Here is a 17,561-nt window from a genome sequence, read left to right as displayed (position 1 = left end):
GCAGCTCTGACTCAGACATCCTCGCTCCCGCCCGCGCTCGGCCCCACAACAGGCCGCGACGGAGCCCCCGCCCCTCCCGCGCGGGCTGCGCCGCCGGGGCTGCGGATCGCCCCCGGCGCCAGCCCCCGCTGCAACCACCCCTCCTCCGCTGCCCTACTTCCCTCCTCACGGCCCCCCTGCCCAGCCCCTGCCGCAGTCTAGTGCCGCGGCCGCGCCCAGACCCCCCGAGCTGTTCAGCCGTGTTGTAAAATGGACACTGAGGGCTCGGCGGGCGCGGGCTGCGCTCCGGGCCCGTAAGTAAAATGGCGGCTGTTTGGCTTCGCCTTGGTAACCCTGCCCCTGTCAGGCGGGGCGGGTGAGCCCCGTGCAGGGGGAGGGAGGGGAGAGCGGACGCCATTTTCCCAGAGAGAGGCAGTGACATAGAAGGGAGCGTAGGAGGCTGGAGGGAGGGAGGCACGGGAGCAGCGGCGGCAGCAGCGGGGTTTGTACACAGGTCCCAGGGCAAGGGCGCCTCTGAGCTGGTCCCTGTAGGGTTCTGCACACTGAGCTAGGTTTGGGGGGAGGGGGGGTCTCCTCTTTCCCTTTTCTTTCTTTTACTAGAGCCTGCTGAGGGCTGAGTCCTGTCTAGGGTAGGGATATCCGCAGTGGGGCTGTTGCATTGTTTTGGTTGGGATAGAGAAGGGGCTCAGCTGAGGGGTCCTGCTGCCTGGCCTGTGACCATTACAGGTGAGTCTTTGGTTATTATCAGCATATTCTGCTGTGGGTGCTTTGGGGGAGGGGGGGTGGCAGAAAGGGAATGAAATGCGACGGGAACGTCTCATTACCCTCGGTGCGAGTATAACTCCTTCCCACCATGAAATGTGTTTAATTTCTGTTTAAGTTGCCTTGAATTTGGTTTTCCTTTTGTGGGGGTTTGGTTAAAAAATGGCAGGCTGTCGCTATATCTTGTGAATATGGCGGGTTACTGTAACTGGAGGAGCTGAGGAGAATTTTTTGGCAGTTACGCCAGATTTATGCATTATGCTTGGAAAATGAGCCAGAAGGAGCTATTATGTGACAACATAGGCTTCCTTGGGCTGGCGGGTTTCAGAACGGGTTTGTGCCTTATTGGGACTGCGTATTGAGTTTTACGAAGCTTGGGGAAGCCTATTCTTTTCCTCCATCCTGTATATTTTTGCTTTGTGGTACTAAAATGGCTCGTTATAGGCCTAATCTCTCTGCCTTCCACACCCCCGCCTCCCTGCCTCCCTCCCTGTTAATATCTCCGCTTCGAGGTGTAACCTGGACAAACGGAGAGCAGTCCCCAGGAGTTTCTGTGCCAATTTAAAAGGGGATCGTTCTCCCCACCCCCTTTCTCCAGGCTGTGAGTAGTTACACTGGTGCATCCCTTTCTTGCTTTAGTTTCTGCAGCCGGTGTTCGTGTTCCCTGGGTGGCATATTTCAGTCTCTCTCTTGAAGCGATAAGTATTGGTGGGTTAGGCCCTATTGCTGCAGACATAGGGGAGGAAAAACAAACGGTTCACTGTGTGGTGCTAAATAGGGTAGAGAAACATAATATAGCCTGATTATAAAGGTCCTGTATTCCCCTATACTCGGCCATTAGGGAATGTGCGCTGTTTGAAAGCCCTGAGGTCCCCTGAAACGGTACATACTACGTGTCGTAAAAAGCAGAAGTTCAGTGCTGCATCTAGATTTAGGAATGTTTTAATCTGTTTATTTACACTACCTTAAAAGAATAATAATGAAGCGTTTTTGTTACTCAGGGCTCAGATCGGTGAAAAGAAAGAGATATGCATGGCTTCAGTTACAATGCATGATTAATTGATAATCATCACTATACTTTTAAAGTTACTTTTAAAAAAATGTGGAGCAAATTTTTTAATTTCCCTCTTTTGTCCTTTAGAGATTCTAAAAATGGCGGCCTCAGGCTGATGTTGTGGTAATCTAATCAGCTCGGGTCCTCCACACCCCATGCAGTGCGTTTGTCTGCAGCATATTAGAGTCTTACTATGTTTAAATGAAAAGGCTGTTTCCTTCAAATAACGTACAAAACATCTCTTGACTTTACTACGATTTAAAAATGCTGTGTTCCAGCTGATTAATTTTATTGGTTATGTGTGTGAAAGGCAAGTGAACGAGACCACTCTGTTCGGGGAGAAGGGGGGTGGAAAGAGGCAACAGACTCAAGCAGCTCCTTCGAGGGGTGTGTATATGTTGCTGTAAGGTAATATGTATGTCAGTTTAATAATTTGGAAAAGCCCCTGCGTTTGTGATAGACACTGTACATCTGTCCGTCCTGTTAACGACACAAAATCAGTAATATTTATCAACACAAGTAGTGGATTAAGATCACTAAGCTAAATTCTTTGTGGAAGCACATTTGTGAACGTCATGTTCACCTTCCAGGAAACACCTTCGCTGGACATCAGTGTAGTAATTCCATGTATTCCTAGTGTGGGGATACAAAATGAACTTAAAGGAATAATGCATGCAGGATTATAACCTGTTACTTTATTAAGAAGCGAAATTTCTTTTACCACGTAATCTTGGCATTACGTTTTTTCTTCAATTTATTTTGTATGTTGCTGTATAAATTGTGTATTTGGTAATACACATCCAAATGTTGAGAGAAGGTGCAGTTCATAAGCTCTAATTTTTTTCCTAAATGAAATATGAACCTTTTAGTATCACCACTATAAATATGTTTGAGTGGGGGGAAGGGAGGTCACAAGGATTTATTATTTGGTAGTTGGTGTAGTGTACTCTGATACATACTATGGAGGCTGCAACTGTATGTTTTAAGAAACAATAAAAAAAAATTTCACTTTCTTTAATGCCTATCTTTAATCTCATCCTTAATGAGATATGAATTCCTATTCCAATATTGCTTTAGAACCTTCTGGATTTAAGCAATCAAAAGTGAGGCATTGAAATGGAAAAACTGTCTTCAATCTCTGAAAAATTTTAATTTAGATACCATTTAGAAGCACTGATGTGTGGTTAAAGTGTACCTAAAGTTGAACAGTAAGATAATTAGACTTCTAGGGTGTTATTAATGCACACCTTTAGTGTGTTTTGAGGCCAAAGTCTAAGGCATTTTGTTAATTCTCCAGTAATGCATGCTCCTATCATTTTTATTTATAAAGATATGGTTGTTTTTTTTCATAAACCATGTCTTACTCTGTTTGTTTAAAAGTACATATATAAAAGTCCAAAGAGTATATTGGCCTTTATGGAAACCTTTTGCCTTTTTCTTTCCTCTCCCTAGGTTGAAAACTCCTGTTCTTGATTTTTTTTTCTGATATTATGACCTAGAGGGCTGTACAGCTCTGCAGCTCTTCATGGCCTCAGTCATGTTCTCAAGCAGACATCTGATTCACAATTAGGAGAACAGAATTTTGTACACTTTACAGAAAGTGATGGGGGAGTAATGAAATAAAACCAAAAATACTAATTTTCAAATTTTACGGCTTGTTTTATAGATTGCCAAATTTTGTGCACTAAAAACCTCTTGGGAATTTAGAGATCTTCAGAGTTTTCCTTTGTGAGTTTTAATGAGTCAGTTTGCCTTCGTGACTCAGTTTCTCCATTTGTAAAAACAGATTTGTGATTTGTTTTAAGGAGACAACACTACAAAACAAATTCTACTTTATTTTGTACTCCACTGATGTTTCTATGTATATATTCATAAAGAATGACATATCCTGCCTGCAAAACTAATGCAAACTTCTTGAAAGAAGGAAGGTTTGAAATCTAAATTTCATTTCTTTTTAAAGACTTCTGTTTGAGAAACGTTGTGTTACAAATGCAATAATATGGACTGGAGTTATCAAACCATTTATGTATCATGAAGCTTTTCATATCTGAAGGGAAAGTTTGCTTCTCTTTCACTTAGCCTTTTGGGTGAGATTTTTTTGCCATCTGGGAAATTCCAGAGGAGAAATAATAGACTCTTTAGACTAAATCTGGGGAAAGTTTCTCTTAGGACTAAGTAACCTCTTTAGGTTACTTTGAGGTAATGCAGCTCCTAATTTCCTCTTGGGCAATTTCAGCACATACCACTGTTAATATTGTGTTGGAAAGCAACAGAAATACAGAAATCAGTGTGGCACTTAAGGTTGTAGTGTTTCTCCAGGTCTGATCTCGGTTTGATTTAAGGACAGTCTTAATTTTGCATGCATGCTAATACTAATTTTAGTAAGGACTATTTGTGGGACTGATTTAAGGAGTGGTGTATGTAATTGTGAAATCTTAGTATTATTCTAACTAGATTAATGCAAGTGAAGGTTTAATGAAAGTATTTTGCTGTTGTCATGTGACGTTTTAATAAAATCTGGTAGGAGGGATGTAGATGAGTGAAGATATAAAATAGAACCCAATTTAGATTTCTGGAGTGATCCTAAAGAACTGCATCTATGTTATTGGCCTTGAGACTTCCATACAGATGAGCATTTGTGAATCTCTCAAAAGCAAATTTTGTTGGACAGGTACAGTGTTTAAATGTTTGCACTGTGCAAGTAGTTGTTTTGATTTATTGTTAAGAATGAAACTTAAGACATATCTGTGGGGAAAAAAAAGTTTTAGCAAATGTAGAATGTGGATTAAGAAAAAAACACAAACTTTTAAATTCTTCCAAATTCTGGATTATTTAAAATAGTAATTGTAGTGGGCTTTTCAATGGTGTAAAATGGAAAACTTCTCTCTACTTCAGTGTTCACGTTTTCTTAGTAACCAAAGAACTGTGCCCACAAAAGTTAACCTAATGTCTTTGAAGATCCAAAATTCTGCTCATGACCTTCATACTACAGAAAAAACCTTCTGCAGTTGTGTTCAAAGAAAAACTCTTGTTACCTTTAAGGCATAACAAACAAGTTATTTAAAAGGAACCTTTTCAAGATTTCATATACTTGCTAGGAGACACTGAGATTATTTTTATTTCCTTTTGCAGATATTAATGTATTAATGAAACAGGCAAGATTTTAAGCTCTGCTGGTGGTTAGAAAATTTTAATAATTAGGGTTATCTGTAAGCCTTTGAAGACAATTTTGTTGAACAAAACGTACGTTTTTTAAAATGCCTGATTTAAGTGTTTGATTATCTTATTTTTTAAAATTGAAACATTGGTAAGAACTATGGGAAATCACAATGTCCATTCAAGTTATGTGTTTGAAAAGTGCAAGTGAAAAATATATTGTAGTAGCACACAGGTTGTATTTTCTGCAAGTGGAATGTATTGGTTTTGCATATTGTGTAGCAAGAGTGCTGTCTCCTTTCATGTGATAGTCCATACACTGCTGAGATGGTGATGCAGTGTTGTAAAACCGAGGTGAGACTTGGAAGGGCCCAGCAGTTTTGCAAATCAGGCATCTGCCAAAATAGTATTGTTCCTAGTTTTAGAATTTAATTTTAAGCTACACTTTCAGTAGCGGAGATATTAAAATTTCATATTGTGGGCTCAGGTTAAGGAAAGTTTTTTTATTTTATTCTCGTTTGCAGTTGCATTTTGTGTACTTTATGGCATCATAATCTAGGTAATCATTTACTTTTATATCTTCAACACAAAAATAAATTGCCATGAAGTTCAAAGACGAGATGATAAGTCTAGATTTTAATGACATTATTGTACTTAAAAGGGAAGGTTTATAATCTGTCGTTGGTCCCCTTATCATAGAATGGTGTGAGTTGGAAGGGACGTTCAAAACCATCTTGTTCCAGCCCCCATCCCATGGGCAGGGACACCTCTCACTAGATCAGGTTTCTCAAACCCCCATTCAACCTGGCCTTGAACACTTCCAGAAATGGGACATCCACAGTTTCTCTGGGCAACCTGTTTGAGTGTCTCAGCACCCTCACAGTAAGGAATTTTTTCCTGACATCTCATCTAAATCTCTCATCTTTTAGTTAAAAGCTGTTCCCCCTTGTCCTATCTATCACTGTCTACTCGTGTGAAAAGTCACTCTCCATCTTTTTTCAGAAGCCTCCTTTAGGTACTGAAAGGCTTCACTGAGGTGTTCCCAGAGCCTTCTCCTGGCTGAACAAACCCTCTTCTCTCGGCCTGTCTTAATGGGATTTATGCCAAGGCCTCTGGATCATCTTTGCGGCCTCCTCTGGATCTGCTCTAACAGGTCCACATCTTTCTTGTGTTGTGGACTCCAGAGCTGAACACAGTGCTCCAGTGGAGTAGAGGGACAAAATCACCTCCCTGGACCTGCTGCCGCACTGCTTTTGATGCAGCCTAGGACACTTGGCTTTCTAGGCTGCAAGTGCACAGTGCTGGGTCGTGTTGTGCTTCTCATCAACCAACATCCCCTAAGTCTTTGTCTTTAGAACTGCACTCGATCCGTTTTCTGCCCGACCTGTATTAGTATTTGAGATTGCCCTGACACTGGTGCAGCACTTTGCACTTGGCTGTGCTGAACTTCATGAGGTTCACACAGGCCTGTCAAGGTCTCTCTGGATGACATCTCTTCACTTGTGCATGTTGACCACCACATCAAAGAGCTTCATGTGATCAGCAAACTTGCTGAGTGCACTCAGTCCATATTCCCAACAGAGCAACGGTCCCAGTACCGATTCCTGCGGAATGCCAGAATGCCACTCAGCGCTGGTCTCCACTTGGCCATTGAGCTGTTGACAGCTCGCAGCTCTTAGGAGTGAAACCATCCAGCCAGTTCCTTGTCCACCAAAGGGTTCATCTGTCACATTCATGTCTCTCCAATTCAGAGGCAAGGATTTTGTGTGGATCAGTGTTATGTGTCAGTCATAGAAACTGATGAAACAGCCTGTATTGACCAGTTGAGAAGTTCAGATGGTGTGCAGGATGGTAGGTTTGGATCTTTTACCCTGTGCAGTTCTGAATTCTAAAATTGGTCTGGTGTTCATTACTCTTTAACTCTTCTAATTTGAGGAGGGCTAAAGATACTTTTTAACAAGCTCTTGGCTTGCCTTGAGTAGACAAAGGGACCTAACTCCTAATTAGAATGGTTATAATGGGGTTTGTTTAAAACCATATCACAAGACAGATGATATTCCTTGTCTAGACAGTTAATCCTGTTTTAGGTGTTGTTTTAAAGAAACTTTTCCAATAAGGAATGTTTTTAGTTGCTTGTGCTTAAACTGAAGGTGAAGACTTAAGAATTACAACTTATTTATAGCTTTTGAGGAAGGTACAGAGAGATTACACCTCTCGTTTGGTTTCCAGACCTATAATTCCAGAACAGTGAAAGAAATGTGAATACCTTATATACAGCTGATAAACAATACAATAGTTATTTTACTGGTTATAAGGGTACAGTTTCTCTCTCAGATGCTTTACCAAGTAATTCAGCTAATTATTTTCATTTTTTTTTTCTTTTTTGCTTTGGGTAGGAATGCTTGATGTTAATGTGTAATATCATTATGCAGGATTTTTATGAATGACTGTGATGTTGGTTTTTTTTAATGTTCTTTACTGCCTTACTTTCCAATCACATCTACTGTGCTGAAAGACAAATAAAAACCAAATACTGTATCTTTTTGTCCCCTTCTATGTGGCAGTGGTATTGAAAATTAAAAACTGTGCATTGATCGTCCATTGCTGGGCAGAATTTCTTTGTGTTTATTCAAAGATTATGTGTTTTATGTCTCTGTTACTACAATTAAAACCACATACTGAAATCTCCATTGACAACACAAAGTTATAGAGTTAAAATGAATGGAATCTAAATTACTTAACCTAGATATTAAAATTTTGCAAGATATTTGCAATTTGGAAATAAATTGGGTTTTGTTTTCTTGAAAATAGGAAGGATCTTTTGATCTTACCCTTTTGTATTTTTTTATCTGTCCTTGAACATGTTCTAGTTCCCCCCAGTCTGTTCTCTCACTACTACTTGCCAGTTTCCTCCCCAAATTTTTGTGAAGAACATTGAAATACTGCCAAGTTGTTATCAAAAAATACAATCCAGGTTGAACTCTGGTTAAAATAACACAAAAGAGTTCTAACTGCTAGAAAGAATTAAAAGTCTGTGTTTGAAAGAGTGTGACTTTCTGACTTGCTTGTGTTTAGATTCCTAGGCGTAAGTGTAGCAATTAGGTGAATGTCTCCAAATTGCTTCCACAAATCAAAGTAGGAGCACTGTTGAGCTGTTCATGTAAATCAAATGCTACTGATAAAACAGGGGAACTGTTTTTTGGAATCTACTACATGAAAACATGTCAAAACAGAAACATACTCAGCTGAAATGTCAGACTTGAAATAATTTACTTTTTCTGTAGTAGGTAGCTAATAATTACAGCAGACTCCCACATCTTACTGAGCAACATAGACAAAACAAATTAATTAGTTTATTTGATGACATGAAGCTGGCAAAATATTTAGATTGTTGAAGGTAATACAAATATATATTTTTAGCTGTGTGTTTTTCCACCCCAAAAGCCTTAGTTCTTGAGGGAATATTGGTGACTAAATGCTCCCAGTGATTGAATCACCATGAGATATACTGTTGTATTTAATAAAAAATAAGTTTACTTAGCCATTACAGTTGTAGGCATGACTTATATTCTTAGAGAATTTGGACTGTATATACTTGCATAAATGCATTATATATTCAGATGTTTGTCAAGAATAATAGTTTAGGGTAATAGCTGTAAATGTTTTCTTGGTGAGTAATTGGTAAGTCACACAGAGGCATTTTGTATAAGTTTAATCAACAGCTTTTTATCATTTTCTGGTAGAAGGAGAAATAAACGTTTGGAGTAAAATAGCTAACACAAAGAATGACTTAAAACCGAGGTCTTTTTACTGGGAAACTACTTGTTTTCTTAACTTCTGAATTTTTCTTTGAAGGAATTTTACATTTCTCAGTGATATACTATAGCATGCTAATGTTAGGTAGCTAATACATACTTCTCTAAGCAATAAGCAATATTGCTACCAAAAAGTATTTTTTTTCTCTTACTCTTCTCACGTGTGGTACTTGTTTTGTATTTTGCAATTCCTTGACTCTCCAGCTCAAATAACTGATGATTTTTGAGTGGAAAGGCCTTTGTGTGTGTGATTTATTTTACAAGGTACTGCAGGTCTTTAGTAAACTTGAAGACATGAAGCAGTTGGTAGGTAATTTTCAATCTTGGGTATTGAGCTCTGTAAATACAATGTCTAAAATCTCGAAGCATGGTATTGGTCTGTATATCTCTGGTTACTGCTTCTTTGATTTCTGTTCAATAAACTAATCCTTACTCTTTCTCTAACTGCTTTTACCTTTATTTCCTTTCTATCACTCATTCTTTTTCTCTTCCTAGTCCCATATTTTGTCTAACTTCCACTGAGAGAAGAAAAGGAGTGAAGAGAGAGAAGAGGTAAGGGCAAGTCTTGTGTGTTTTAAGGGACTGGCATAAATATTTGAGGAAGAGATACCGCTTTCCGTCATGGAATGCACAGGAGCAGCACTGCTGGACCAGATAGTGTAGGGAAAGTAGCCTTCCTCCAGGGGAAACCAGCTTTTCTGTATGGCAGAAACTTGGCTAAACTGGCAGACTGAGTCTGGGTTTATACTTGAAAGGGTGGCTCGCTCTTTATAGGCTACAGTCTGTGTAATGCATGAGCTGTGTACTGAAGAATTGGTACTCAAGGCTTTTATGCATAAATCTTGGGTACCATGGAGGAGGCAGGGGTTTTTGTCTCTTTGTTCTAGATCCCAAACTCAGGACCAGTTCATGAAGTTTGGCTATCATTCCAAATGTGACAGAGGTCTTTGAATTTAAGGTCCTGCATTTGTCTCGTGATGTTCATAAGGAGGCCAAAACAAGTTGCCCAGAGAAGTTGTGGATGCCTCATCCCAGGAAGTGTTGAAGGCTGGGTTGGATGGGGCCCTGAGCAACCTGATGTGGAAGGTGTCCCTGCCCATGGCAGTGAGGTTGGAACTGGATGATGTTTCAAATCCCTCCTAACCCAGGCTGTTCCGTGATTCTGTGCTAATGAACTCATTAATGCACTGTGCTTGCTCTTGCTCTGTATTGGCACTGTTTCAAAAGCAAAGTTGGAGGAGGAGTCCTACCTTGTAGTTGGTTGTAGTAGCAATGTTTCTTAAGCAGGTTGGTCTGGTGATCACTGGGTCTGTGTCAATACAACCAGTAATGTAATAAAACAGAAATTTGATAGGGTTAGGAACTTAGTACCATGGAGCAGCCTGAAGCTTAATGAAAATCCTAAAGGGGATGGGAGCAGCTACGAGCAGTGTCCTGGGAGAAGCTGGGAGAGGAAGCCTAATGATTTTACCCGTTATCTGTCATGTGTGTAATTTCAACCAGCACATAGCTGGTATTTTTTTGGGGTTTTTGGCTGTCTGACAGGGCGCTTGATAAGGAAGTTAGATGGATGTGTGATTGCTGACTGTGTAGGTTGCTGTGAGAGCATGGGAGGTTATTGAGGGCCTTGTGAGTGAGGCTGGAAGCAGTTAATATTGTGATGAGGAAGATGAGGAGGAAGATAACTGCTGTGAGAGGTATATAGAGAATATTAGGTCGGTGGGAATGTTTGGGCACAAACTACAAAATACATAGAAAACCAGATTTCTTTTAGAACAAGTTGTTTCTTCTGTATGATTCGCAGGAGTTGGTCATTAATAGATCCTAATTTATATATATTTGAGTGTCCTTATTGTGTCTTATTTTCGCTACTCCCCTTTCTTTTTTGTCTCAGCATGAATTAGAAGTAAACTGCTAACTTACCTGTTACCATAGAAAGCAGCAAACAATAGCAAAGGTCTGAATTTGGACTCAGAGTTGTTTCTAAGCCTGCACAGTTCATACTGCAGCTGCAGTGGTGTAACATTTGGAAACTGGATATCCATCCTGATCTCTTAGCAAAATCTGTACAGTTGTGGAGCATGTCAGGGGAAACAGAGAAAACTTCCTGTGGGTAAGATGAGTCATTTATTCATGTATTCTGCTTCTAGGTCTGATTCAAGGTGTGACCTCCTTAGAAACGGACAGCAATGAACACGTATTGGTTACTTTGATAGGTGTATTTGTGCTAACTATATGTATGCTGCATATTTTTTCTAGATTTGTGTGCTTCTACGTGGATATATATACACATACACACAGCATGCAGTTCACTATTTGAAGGATATTTAGAGTACACCATTAAAGTGTCAGTGTCTATCACTGTTTTTGCAAATCACCCAACTGCTGTATAGACATGAATGCTCAGAGCAGTATAAAAAGCAGCAGTTTAGCAAAACATACAGTTTTATTTAGTAAAATCTTAGTGTTTTACTCTCTTTTTCCTCCCCCAATTAAAAAAAATAAAAAGTTTAAATAAAAAACGAAAAAGGGACTAAACAAACAAACAAAAAAACACAGGCAGGGAAACCAAGTATGAAAGCTCAGTTTGTTGGCTCTGTGACAGTTCAGGACAGTACTTTCCACAGTGTGTGTGTGGACTGTGACAAACTATTGATATGTGCATTTTTACTTAAATTTCTCCTGTGTAGGTTGTGTTAGGGCATAGGTGTATTGACTTTCCTTATGTCTGTTCCTGTGGATTTCTTGTGGACAGGGGTGGTTCCCAGGACCACAGGTTAAAATTGTTGGCCTGTAAATCTGAAGGAAAGCATGACAACAATTGCTTTTGCTCATGATTGCAAAACATGTGTACACATATGATGTAATTGGAGGGAGGGAGGAGGAGAATGTTTATGTTGCATTCTCAGTAAATGCACCTTACACATAGAAAAGATGCATGCTCTGGTAATAAAACACAATAAAACAGAATACTACCTTCTGGTCATCTGTCTTTATTACCTGAGATGACTTGTATTAGCAAGTAATGCTAAGATCTGCAGAAATCAGCAGAGGTCTGAAAGCAGTAATATTCTTTTGGAACTCTTTGCACCTTGCCTGAAAGACCCTGTTGAGATGGGAAATTAATTTCAGAGTGATCCTTTGTAACTCTGGAGCCAGCCTGGACTCATAGTACCATGAATTTTCTACTGGGAGCAAATGGAAGTTCAGAGTTTTGGTTTGGGCTCAGTGCTGTAGATTGCTTTTACATTCCAGCTGACTTGAAGTTCCAACCGGATTAGCATTGTGTGCTGGTTGAACTGGAGGGTCTTGCTTGACTCAAGACTGTCGTGCAGATAGTTGGTGTTTTAACTCTGATTTATTTTTATCTGTAAGTCTACCCCTTCCTCTTCTTCCTTGGTCAGTGCTCAAGTGGAAAATTGACTATACAGGTCTGGTTGGTTGTTTCAAGGTAATTCCCTTAAGATTTGTGCATGTCCTGTGAAAATGAGCCTTTATATACACTCTGTGTATTCTGATAATGCTGCTCCAGGAAATGGTTACTGATTTTTTGCCTGGATTGTAAGGGTGTGAGGCAAGGAATTTGTCAGTACTCTCAGTTTAGGAAAGAGAGTCTCTTCTGTACTTGTGCTCAGGGGAAATAAGCACTGCCTAAACATGAGGTGCTTAAAGCACTGCTTAAACTTTGGGAAATGCATAAGGCTATAACTTTTTAAGGGGTCAGGGCTGATAATTCTCAGACATTTCAGTTGCTTAGTTTACTACATATGGGCAAATTATCACCTCAACCTTTTATGTATTTTTAATATGTATTTACAGTTACATCATTTGGTTTAAGGGGAAGATAGTTGTTATACATAGATAGGTTAGAAGGTTTTGATTAATGTTTTTCAGCTCTAGTTATGTGTACTTTTTACATGGACTTTGAAAATACAGAGTAGACGAAGTATAGAGATGGTATTTTTGTTAGTATATTAATATTTCTGTAGTGACATTAGTTAAGGATTTCGAGGTAATGTTGCATACAGCAGCATAAAATCTAAATAATAATTTACATTAAACCAGCACTGTTTCCTCTCATTAAATAGCCTAATTATAGGCTGATTATAATTAGATTTTTGTCCTTAAAATTCTGTGTTTAGGGAGGTCGTGGTAATTCTCTTTGCAGAGATGTTCTGTGATGAAATCTCCCAAGTCTTGAAACATCTAAACTATCAAAAACCTATTTTTTTTAATCTTGTAATTGTCGATGGGTGATGACTGATGGATGGAATTGGCAAAAAAATTCTTTGAGAACTTCGGGTGTATATTGAAGTCATAAAAACTGTAACAAAAGACTCAGTATTTTTGTAATGGCTACTGATGTGAAACTTGAAGTGATTTAACAATCAAATTAGTGTAGTCTTCTGTGTATGTGAGAAAACACTTAGATTTGAGCTAGGATGTAATTTAATCTTAAGCTCAGTTCATGATTTCACTGATGTCCCTTTATAAATTAGAAAACAAATGTTATGTTGCACCTTGGCTTGAATTCTTTTTCTAATTCCTGTAGTGAATGTATTTTCAGTGACTTTTATATGCTGTTTGCTTTTTGTATTTGTCACATGACAAATCTGAAAATTGATTACTGGCAAATGAAAAACAAGCAACACTGACACCATCTGTGTAAAAAGCTGTCAGATGCATGAAGAATAGTAAAACCACCTTTCATTAAATTTCTTTCCCTTTTTTGTTTTTTGTAGTGTTAGAGGTAACTGTGGATTGTAATTAAAAATATTATTGTAAGTATTATAAATAGTATTATTGTAAAATTATCTTGAAATATTAATTTTTTGGGGGAATTTTTTCTTTTATTAAGGCAAACAAGTTGTTATGGTGGTGCCACTGCCTCTTACTTTTGATTTTTATGAGAAGTTTTGTGTCTGTGCACCTAGATGAGAGCTTTAGTATTCTTAGACATACAGTGTGGGTTCTAGGAGGCTTCTTAGTCCTATTTCCTTTCTTCTCCCTTCTTAAAAAAGGTTAAATATCTTGCAGAGGTGAGCTACCAGTGTAGCAAATGACTGTACCTTTCACAGTACAGCAAGTACTGCTTGGTTTCTTCTGACTTGAAAAATATGCTTCATGAGTAGTAAAAATAAAGGTAAGTTAGAGTTCTCTGATTAGATTTATATTGTTACTTTCTGTTTCAATGTGAGGACTGGGAACTCAATTTCTAAATCTGTAAAAGAAAATAGAAGTGAAAGTAGGTAAATGTTGAAAAAAAATATTTTTTCTGCCTTCTTGGGGGTAAAAACTTAAACAAAAAGAAACTTACATGTAAAATGCATTGGAAGAATTTGTCTGGACTCTTGACACTTAAAGGATGATTGGTAGCTGGGATTATGAAACCTTGTTGGAGTCATCTGGACAGTTTGGCTACACTTCCAAGTTCTTATTTTTCAAGTGCGCTCTCTGTCTGGGTGATCTGTCATCTGCTTGTTTCCTGAGTCTGTTGTATGTAGAGTTTGATGGTCCTACAAGAAGAAAGTAGGAGGAGAAAGATAATGCTGATAATAAGCAGGCCTGGAGTTCCCTCTGCCAGCATCTGAGCATGGCAAGTGGGTTTCATTTTGAATGTTTGGATCCTGTATTGATTAGGATCAAAACTACTGATGTAGCTTCAGGTGATTACAATTTACCTTCTGATTCAAGAGCTGAATTTGGTTTTTTTCCTCTGCTGTGTACCAGTGAGAAGGTTTTCTCTTGTGATGTGACACAGTTGATCTTAGAAGGACGTGGCAGAAAAGAATCATGTGGTCTTTGTTAGACCACAGATTAATGTTGTGTAAGTGGAATACCTCAGGGATAATATGTAAGTTATTTTCTGTTGTTTAATGCATAAATTATGTTCTCTGTACAAAGCCACAGAGATGAATATTTTGGAATGTATTGTGCTTCTCTGTTGTGAGAGCACAATTAATTTAAAAAAAAAAAAGAGTTCTCGTGTCATAAAATGGATCATGAGAAGTATGATGGGGCTTCAGATATTTTAGACTTGATACAACTGTTAAGTCAAGAATCCCCTTAGTATTCTCTAGAGGGAAAACGTGCCATAGAAAGTGTAAACCAGTGTGAGTGAATGGTGAAGTGTGATGGGTTTCAGGCAGGAGGTTGATCTTGCACAAAATAAATGGTTTAACCACACTAAACAGAAAGCTTTTTATGTTTTAAGATGAAAATTGTACTATTAGGGCAAGATAAACTTTTGCTGCAATTAAATAAAAGCAAAATTAATTTGAATAAGGAATATTTTTTTCATATAGGCAGGGTGATAATGAGAAAATTTGGTGAATCTAAGAAATTGCCAAAATTCTTTCAAAGCTTAGAGTGTATTATCACTAGAAGAATAGAGTGGACTAGAACAAAATTGGAGGACCTCTACTCTTGTTAATTAGGGTACAGTAAATAAGTTACTTTGCCCAGAAAGAGCTGATCAATGAACTTTGGCCCAGCAGTTTTTATGTTGTGGCTTTTAGCTGTATGACCCTGAAATTAACTGCACAAACCAGTGTGGCGTTCCTAACATTCAAATTCAGGTACTGCTGAAGAAAGACTTTTTTTAAACAGTAAATTGTGTATAAACTGCTTGGACTGTAGGAAGACTTCTTTTGTAGCACCCTTCTTTCTACTCCTGGTCAATTATTTCAGTGGATGTACCTGTGAAAACAGTTTCTAAAGGCCATGGATGATGGATTGTCAGAGTTCTGAAAGAATAACTACTTGAAATAGATTGGGACTTGCAGAAATTGGAAAGTACCAAATTATGACAGCAGATAGTATTTTATGACTCATCTAAAATATCAAGCTTCAAAGGATAAACAGTCACTTTTAAGATAGATAAAGTTCCCCAGTGGTTGTGTTATTTTCTTTCTGAAGTTATAAAAATACTGGGAATATTTTAGTGTCATGACTGCTTCTGGTTCTGACTTGACCGAAAATAATTGTTTTCCATCATCCTCAATTTGGTATCACTGTGGTGTTCAGAAATGGATGGCCTATATACAAGGTCGCAGTTCTGTGTAATAAGTGGGTGTATTATAATTAATTTATCCCAGATCCCCCCCACCCCCATCAGAGGCATTTGTTGGGGATGGCTACTCACAAAGAATGAGCAATATTTGTTTGAGTTAACTTGGCTGTGTAGGTGTTGTGAGCAGGTGACTGCCTCCATTCTTCCATACTTAACTGTAGGCAAAGGAAAAGCATTAGAGGGTTTTGTGTGTGTGATGAAGGGTGGGAAAAAATAATGAAGTAATATTACCATCATGTTCTACTTCCTTTTAGATGAAACAACTGTTTAATGCTATTTAGCAAAATAAATTTTGATTCCTCAATTTTCTGCTTTTATTCCATTTAGGTCAGGCTACTAGAATTTTTGAGTGAATTCTGACAAAGGTCAGAATAGCCTGCCATAGGGTAAAAAGTTAGTCTTGGCTGTGTTCCCCCTCTTTTTTGGTTTTTTTTACCAGAATGGTGATGTATTTGCTTTGTCAGAGATTGTCATTAATTGGGCCATGCATTAGCAATTAATTCCCAATCTATACATTGCTCTAAAACATATCCATAGCTCTTCTTTTTCTGTATTAGTTCTAAGAAAGATGTCAAATTTCAGTTGATTCTCAGATTTGGTAACCAGATCTCTTCTTTCTGCATTGACAGTGGAGATCACTTGAATATATAATGATTGGGTAACTTCAGTTGGTTTTAGGTAAGTTTGGAGATGTCATAGCCCATGGGGCAGCTGTCTGAGCATGTTCTTTCTTCCATCAGTCTCCTGGGCATTTTTGCCTATGTTAATTTTTAGTTGTTACTCTACCTGGCCAGAAGTGTCTAGAGAAAATGCTATTAAAAAAATGACACCACCACAAAAAGCAATTTTAAGTGCAAGAAACATCTTAAATGATGATCTTGATCCCAGGCAGTGATGTCCAGTATGACCTACTCTGAAACACTAAAACTGGGGTTTTTTGGAGTTACCTGATAAGAGGTATAAAATAAAAGCTGCATTATGCTAATGCTTTGTTAGCATAGGTCACTCTGCAGGTGGTAATGGAACAGCCCTTAACCGTGGGATAGCTGATGTACCTGGACTTAAAAAATGGTGTGGTTTCCTTTCAGTTATTGGGTATATTTTTTACTCTTTTTAGAAGAAGAGAACTAAATGGTAAGTTGATGTTTCCTGTAGGTTGTTGATATGGCTCTTCAGAGTCCCACCCTACAAGTAGAGGAACCTATATGGTGGCAGAATGAGTGCTCATGTAAACTGTTGGGAGGGGCTTGGGTTTTTTCATGCCTGCTATGAAAAATACTCAGTACCTGCTTTTGGTTTAATGGGGTTTTCTTTCTGCTTTATTCATGAAAGTAGTATGTTTTTTCTTAATTTTATGCATAGCTAGTGATACAGTTTGTTATTTGTGGTATTTAGTAAGAAAATGCTCGGTGTTTAAATGAGGAAAGCCGAATACTCCTATGGTTGGTTGGCCTGACTGCTTTCCAGTTCGTTGTGTTTGGTGTCTCGTGTAATAGGACCAAAACACAACTTTTTCTGTCTAGAAGGAGAATGAACTCTAGGTTTAGGCACATCTCTGCATGTTCTTATGTTAATTGCCAAACTTCAGTAGGGTTACAGAATTTAGGAGGTAAAATGAAGACTTGCTGCCACCTCATACTTTAGAGATGCCTTGTACGTGCCACTTCATCACCCTGAAGAAATCAAGTGTAATTCCACAGTG

General features: G+C 38.6%; 1 protein-coding gene across 6 annotated transcripts in view; it reads left to right on the top strand.

Moving 5' to 3' along the window:
* The first annotated feature begins 421 nt into the window (after positions 1–421).
* The window catches only part of KMT2E (lysine methyltransferase 2E), a 62,478-nt gene continuing 45,338 nt past the window's right edge, over positions 422–17,561 (top strand). For 2 of the 6 annotated variants that reach the window (XM_027639584.1, XM_027639581.1), the window contains exon 1: positions 422–726. The gene's annotated coding sequence lies outside the window, so the exon portion shown is untranslated. Of the gene's footprint in view, positions 727–9,282; positions 9,340–13,808; positions 13,931–17,561 lie in introns of all 6 variants that reach the window. The other 4 variants (XM_027639583.1, XM_027639582.1, XM_027639585.1 and 1 more) reach the window with 4 other exon arrangements.

The sequence above is a fragment of the Corapipo altera genome, unplaced genomic scaffold, assembly GCF_003945725.1.
Source record: "Corapipo altera isolate COAL_440 unplaced genomic scaffold, ASM394572v1 1b, whole genome shotgun sequence".
Lineage (NCBI taxonomy): Eukaryota > Metazoa > Chordata > Aves > Passeriformes > Pipridae > Corapipo > Corapipo altera.
The sequence above is the reverse complement of the archived record's forward strand: the minus strand, read 5'-3'. Positions and strand labels throughout refer to the sequence as shown.